At 38.1% G+C, this 7,496-nt stretch overlaps 1 long non-coding RNA gene across 12 annotated transcripts in view; it reads right to left on the bottom strand.

Moving 5' to 3' along the window:
• LOC311265798 overlaps positions 1 to 7,132 on the bottom strand; it is a 231,431-nt gene extending 224,299 nt beyond the window's left edge. For 8 of the 12 annotated variants that reach the window (XR_014623615.1, XR_014623616.1, XR_014623617.1 and 5 more), the window contains exons 1-2: positions 6,909 to 7,132; positions 6,557 to 6,612 (exon numbers count right to left, since the gene is read on the bottom strand). This is a non-coding gene — a long non-coding RNA (uncharacterized lncRNA). Of the gene's footprint in view, positions 1 to 6,552; positions 6,613 to 6,904 lie in introns of all 12 variants that reach the window. The other 4 variants (XR_014623618.1, XR_014623619.1, XR_014623626.1 and 1 more) reach the window with 2 other exon arrangements.
• Between the last annotated feature and the right edge of the window lie 364 nt (positions 7,133 to 7,496).

Raw genomic sequence — 7,496 nt, forward strand, 5'->3', positions numbered from 1 at the left:
TCGCTTATTAGAGCTACACAAGTAAAAGTACAGCTGCGGCTAATGGGAATGTCATTATTTTTTCATTATTTTACCATAAATTGAATTATTGGGCAAACTGAAATGTTGACATGGCAATGGTGTTATATAAAAAACAAGGATATCACCTGATATCTCACAACTGATTAAATCACGGCATCCATTAGTTGTGCTATTTCTGTCTTGACTTAAGTCATCATGACACAGTATCTTGAAAATGAATGGGTGTATGTCTTTAGCTTAAGACCTACTGACCTTTCCTCTTGTACACAAAAAATGTTTAAGATCTGTCAGATGAATTGCTATGAAGTTTACTGAGCAACAAGGGTGAAACCTTTGAATTTTATACACTACTTCCCCCGTCAGGCCCAAATGTCAAAATTATGCTGAAGATACTGTATTTCATGGTCCAACTGGCAGGTGGCCATTAACCTCTCTATTAAAATTCATGTTCTCAAGGGCCTAAAACCTATTTAGTTTAAACAACATGGCTTTTCCTGAAACTGAGTCAAAATGTATATGGGTATTTGCACATTTTATTATTAGGGGAAGGTAGTGCATTGACAATGTAATCATATGTAATATCTGAAAATATGATCATGAATGAGGAATTCTCCTGGTCATGTTTCATTCTGTACTTTATATGCCTTATCAATTCTGTTTAACTACAGATACGATATAATGTGACTACTGTTATTATTGTTGTTGATTAATTGTTTTTTTAGTACTTGTAGTTTATTTGTTTTGTTTCCTTTCGTTTTATACTATGATGTAATTTTTACTTGGATGAACAACTAGAAGATTGGCCTCTACCTTGATAGTGGTTAATGGGGATCAAAATAATACATAAATAAAATAAAATCACTTGTAATACACATATGCATTGAGAACACAAACTAGCACCTGCTTTCATACACCAATCTTCTTTTACATAAACTCTTATAGCTTAAGTCTAATTTTTTTCCTGGGAACAATTAATTATATTTCAAGCAGGTACAGTCTAAACAGGTCTGTGTTGATGTGTTTTGTGTTTCAATTTGAGAGGTTGCTGGAGAGTTACAAGCTGCAAATGATATCACTTTAAATATAACTCTTCTACCCTACTTTTGAGAATTCAGCATTAGTTCATATATTTATCCACCTTTATGAAGTTTCTTAGCAGAATAATTTTGCAAAAGTCAGGCCTGCATATTAAAGTGGCTCTGGATTAGCATTTCATTTGAGTAAACCTTATGTGCAAATGTCATTTGCCTTTGCTTCACAGTACACGTTTTCTCTAATTCAACTGAAAAATGTCAGATTCCTCTGACTTATGTGTGCGAAATACCATCTGTTCACTGTCTACATGAAGAACTCAAGAATCAATTCAAGAATGTGTTTAAAAATAAAACTACAACATACACACTTGCACACACACACAAACACCTCCCATGACTTGATGAGGTTGTCATGATTAATAGGGGTGAAAATCACTTGCAATCTAAGAGGCCCATTTGACTCCCCTAACTCTTTCCACACACACATATCACATGCAGAGCGCTCAGCCCTTGATGCTTAATGGAGCCCTCATATGGGTTATTGATCGGGCAGACCACAGCTAGATTAATTTATTCTTCCAATCAAGCTTTAATTAATAGCAGGACACTGGTAAGACCCCATTAAAAGTCGTGGTCATTACTCACAGCAAGAACATAGAGGAAACCAATAATCAAAACATGGCTGATGCTCTCTTGTCCCATATTCAGGGCTTCTGCCAGTTGAACCAATGGACACTAGATGTGGTGTTTATATCTAGAAAAAAAAAAGTATTAGAAAGACAGAACTAAGGGAAACTCTGCTCTTGTTTGAGAAAGAGAGAGAGAGACATAGACACACAAACAAAACAAAGTAAAAACTAGCAATAAATATGGCTGCATATGCCATTACACACATATATACACTAACATGCACACAGGGACTACAAGAATAAGTAGAGAGAAAGGAGGGGTGCAGGATAGAGATGGCTGGGGGAAATAGACAGCTAATAGGCTGAAATGTGAAAGCTGGAAGATTTGCCAGACTGCATTCAGCAGACCATAAATCTCCTATGTTGCTGCCCATGCTCAGAATGATTATGCTAAAAGTGGATATCGGACCTCTTCCTGACATTGGTGCCATTAGCAGGCAGGAAGTAAATACTTAGAAACAGAGAGAGAGAGAGAGAGAGAGAGAGAGAGAAAAACTTCCTCTCACTAGGATGAGCCTTTAGTCCTAAATGTGTGTATAGCAAGGAGGGGAGGGAGAGAGGATGAGAGGAGGGAGAACTTTACAATTAGCGTTCATAATGAGATCAGGGTTATCAGACGGCTCGCTGGTCACGGATGATGAAAAGAACACTAATTCAGTTTGTCTCTTCCTCTGTTCCGCTGGCCCTCGCTTCCCTCTGAGGGAGGGAGAAAGAGAAAGAGGAAGGGTGGGGAAATGTCCATATTAAGAATAACTCCTATCAGACATGTGATAAATTATCTCCGCAGTGTAATTTTGTTGCTTACATTGGTTACAATAACTGAGAGCTTCAGAGAGAGAAGCAGAGGCCATCATGGAGATCTCATTCGTGCCTATCTGCAGCTCTTGGCCACTACCAAGGTAATTGAGGATGGGTATCGAGAATCAGTACTAAACTGTTGATAAGCACCTGGATAAACAGTGCTGCTCTTGATATAATGTAACATTAATTCATTGTAAAATAGCATTTTCAAATTCCTAACCATCTCCTAATGATGATGAAACTGGCAAGTTACATTTGATGTTGCATGTGTGTTTACATTCTGTACTCTGCAGTCATAGCTGGCAGGGCAAAGCATTCAAAAGTGTGGGTTCACTTTACAAAATTTACTTTGAAATTCAGCTAAATGCAATATATTTGAAAAGGTAGTTGCATGTAAATGGGGTGACGCCATCAAGCCAAACTAAGAATGCCACTGTCCCAAACTCGTCAAGTCAAGGTAACATTTGTTACAATATATGCTTAAATGATTGATTAACTAGGTGACATTTAATTGTTTTTAATTCAATTTAATATAGGCCTATTTATGCCATTATTTTGTTCAAGCTGGTACAGTAAGTGCACCTAGTTGTTGCGATGTTGATCAGTATCGCGATGGTTTCGATAGGCTACACAACTAACATCAAACGTCCTCCACACATGGCTCACCTGCTGTTGTGAAAAAATCCAGTCATCAGTAGAGCCGCAGACACGTGATGGGAGAGAGAAAGAGAAAGGTAGACATTAAGGTGGACAATTATTAAAGCTTCTTCAGCAATTCTGAAGAAAGACAGCTGATTTTTGAGTGTCATTCTCAGGTTGTCAAATACCCATGCCAGCTTTTTTTTTTTTTTCATCTTTTCATGTCTTGCCTTTATTTTTTGCACCACATTATGGAGAGTAGTATAGATAAGAGTACCGATAAGCATTGATATCAATAAGCAGTATCATTATCGATATTAACAAAATCCTGACCCATGCCCGAAAAAACAAACCGGTCATTTCTGCCTGTCATTTGCCATTCTTCTTCAAAATAAAAAAAGACGAAATGACGTCAACACAAGTATCTTGTTCTATTCTCCTGTTTCCTGTTTACACTCTTATTATCCTGCTGCCTATAAATACCTCAAGCCTCAGTTGGAGCTAAATGAGTATAAACAGCCCTGACTGGGCCAGAGACGGATGAGTGGCATCGCTGAGGGAGGAGGCCGAAAGATAGATGGAGACACAGACAGAGGAGGAGAAGATAGAAGAAGGGACGTTCACACACTCTCTATAGAGTTTGTTGTGACAAATGGCTTCAGCCCAGCTCTCCAAGCCAGACAGCAGACCCATATAACACATATGAAAACACAGATGTGAGAATACTAATCGGTAGAAAACATGCAACACACACACACACAAGAAAGCATAGACATGTAGACAGGATATCGGTTGGGTTTATTTTCTGTTTCAGAGACTTTTGTTGCCACGCCCTACAGCCACAATCACATTCTCATCATTGCACCTCATCAATGGGGTCTAATCATTAAGACTGATTAGGAGACATCTCAGTGTGAAAGGACCCCCACACAACCCATCTATCACTAACGCACACCGAAAACACACACGCACACATACATGCAGACACGCACACACGCCAACACATACACACACACAAACATACACACACACAGGCTTCATCCATCACCCCCTGTGGCTGGTCTATCTGAGGCCTCAGTGATTAGTTGTCCTGCCTGGCTGAATTATGATGTTAATAAGTCACCATTAGTTCCCATGTCCACACCCACTTCACACATGTGAGTGAGAGCGCACGCACGCACACACACACACACACACACACACACACACACACACACACACACACACACACACACACACAAATGCACCAACCCAAATCATTCAGCTGTATCTCCTGTGTGGTCTGGACATCATATATATAACAGGGTGAATTACCAAAGCGTTCACCCCCGTTGACTTTTGTACTACAAAATATTTTTGAAAATTAAATTAAAAACAAAATTCAGAATCTTTTTTTGATCCTGTTTGAATTGTGCCATAAATTACACATATGATGTTTGTTGATTTACGAGATCATTTTGCAAGTCAAAAAAATTGTAAAGATACCAGAATACCATTAAGTTTTGTGAGAAACCACTCATTTTATATCGTCATTTACCTTGTTCAAGGGAAACATTTCTACTTGTCCGTTTTGGAAAAGCACATGTAATTACTTATATAACAACCTGAGACTGTTTTCCATATAGGTGAGCCAGTTTCAGGGCCCTCCTCTGGGCATGTTGTCCAACTAGCATAGTTCACTTGGACAATTAACGGAGCAGAGCCATCCCTCATGTCATTAGTGACACCTGTGCTTTTCCTGCTTTGACATGACACAATGTCTACTACTATTCTAATGGGCATAGAATTTCCAAATGACCAGCACATAGCCCACTCAACAGTACATAAACAATAAAACAACTTACTCATTGAGCCAAGTCAGACCAGGATTAAAAAACAAGCATACAGTAAATCCCTATGCCAGACTGCAACCTAGCCATATAAATAACAGTGTTGCTGTCCAAGGTGCTGAAATAATAAGAACAACAATAGCAAGTCCTTTATGAAAAAACACTAAATGCAAATACTAAGACTAATTGACAAAAATTGTAACACAGAATATTACCGGCACAAACACCTGCCCTCCATATTAGCAAAATTACCTACAGCGTACAGTGTGTTTCAATCTGTCACAGCAAACGAGTAAATCACAGGCCTCTAGGTCTACTAAAAGCAGGGTAGCCAACATAAATCAAAATGTTACAAAGCTTAGAGTCTAAAGAATTATGAATATGAATCCAACCACTCACTGTCAGTGAGTACACAGTGGAGCAGTGAGACTGCTGACAAGGTCTAATCAGCTCATCAGCATCTCAACTACAGCTTTCACAGCCACTCATTCAACAGGTAACAACAAGCACAGCCTTAGATTCAGCAGTGGCACAAACACGACATAATGCAAAGAGATTCAAATTACTTTAAGAAGGACTTTCTTTGTGTCGTCTTTTAGACTTAATTTGAGTCATTTTCTGCTATGGCAACATGAAACTTTCATAGTCACAGTTATAGAAATGATAACCTGAGTTTTACATTATTTCTTGTACCGCAAATAAATGTATTTATTTCTATTCGGTTGAAGTGACATGTAAACCTTTGTGCGCACGCTAGCACTTTTTTCTTAGCAGCCACAGTGAAGATTCTGACTTTAAAAAGGGTATAAATAACATATTTTCAAGTCAATTTGGGTTCTCAGGGCTTTCGGAGACTTGGACTACACCGGACGAGCTGTACGGAGGCATTTTATGATTAGTTTACTTTATTTTTTTGTGTTCTGTGGACTGCAGCTTTACATCAATATGGGGGTCAGTCGATAATGACAAAAAAATAATAATTTTGGGGTGAAATTATCCTTTAGGTTATATTTCTTGCCAGAATGTCTTTAAAACTTCAGCTGAGGTATGAAAAACAACTTCGAAAAACTTGCAGGTAGATATGTACATGTTAATAGGCCAACTAACTAAAACTCTAATACAAAATACTGTATACCATATTCAAATTTGATTCATCACCACCAACAGTAAACTCATTTGTATTTGAAGGCTTTGAGTTATATGAATCCCTCACAGGGACAATCACAAGCAATCAACAATGCCAAGGTAAACAGCATATGGCAGACATATACAAATATTTTGAACAGAAGTGCTATTAAACCTGCTATAGAATTAATGAATGTATTCATATACATTCAGCCATACTTGGCTAATGAGAAGACATCAGCAGAAGTAACTGTGGCCAAGGTCTAATCAGAACATCAGCACATTAAACACAAACTTATAGAGATTCAACAGGTCACAACAAGCACCGCCATATCTCCAGCAATGGCACGGCGGCCAACACAAACGCAAACACAATGACACAAACACAATGAAAATATAGGCTGAGACTTTTACTTACAGTTTGCAGTGCTGTATTCATCCATCTCCCAGCTCCTCGGATTCACCAGCCTGACCCTGAAATAATATTAAAGTTATGGCAAGAGTTAACAGCCATCCTTAATAAATCCATAATTATGTCAACTTACATAACAGCCAATGTTTTAAATCTTTCGAAGATAAAAAACAATAACTCTGCTTTTAACCTAGCTGTTCTACACCCTGTAACTGGCGCAACAGTTAAGCTAGGAAGTAATGCTAATAAACGTCAATGTTAGCATGAATATCTACGTTGCTAGCATACTCACTCAAATCAATTTGTCATAAATATTCGATAAATATTATTACCCGTCCTCTGACACAGACTTACTTACGGTTCGTTGTGTCTCCTCGTCTCCATGACTTTACATTTCCCTCGGGAATATGGTGTTAAAAACCCACTTCCACAACATTAGCTAGCTCGTCAAACGAACAAGGCAGGAAGAAGAAACCTTTCCACTTAATGGCGACCAACGTTTAGCTGCGTTCCCTCCACCTGCAAACTCACAAAGTGCCTCAAAACTAACTCAGTGTTTCTCTTTCTATGGAGCACTGTCACTGACAGGTGTACTACCATTGAGTCTTGTAAAAAGTACCTTAAGGTCATACTTGAGTAAAAGTAAAAAATATTGTATTAAAAACACATATATTTACTTGTGTACTGTATACTGTATAGGTTACTGTGGCTAACTTATTTATTAACTTATTATTTATTAACTTATTACTTAAACTTATTTGGCTAACTGTTGCTGCTGTCTGGTTAACTGTTTTATTGATCTAGTTTCCCTGATGACATCATTAGGGTTATTTTCTGATAGAAAGCTGCATTCAGTGCCACTACTCCTCACGATGAGTACATGAGTGTAAAATGAGAGGAATTATGCTTTAACAGAGAGGCTATTTAGTCCCTTAGTAATGACTTG

The sequence above is a fragment of the Pagrus pagrus genome (genome assembly GCF_965226575.1).
Source record: "Pagrus pagrus genome assembly, chromosome: 11".
NCBI classification, from domain to species: domain Eukaryota; kingdom Metazoa; phylum Chordata; class Actinopteri; order Spariformes; family Sparidae; genus Pagrus; species Pagrus pagrus.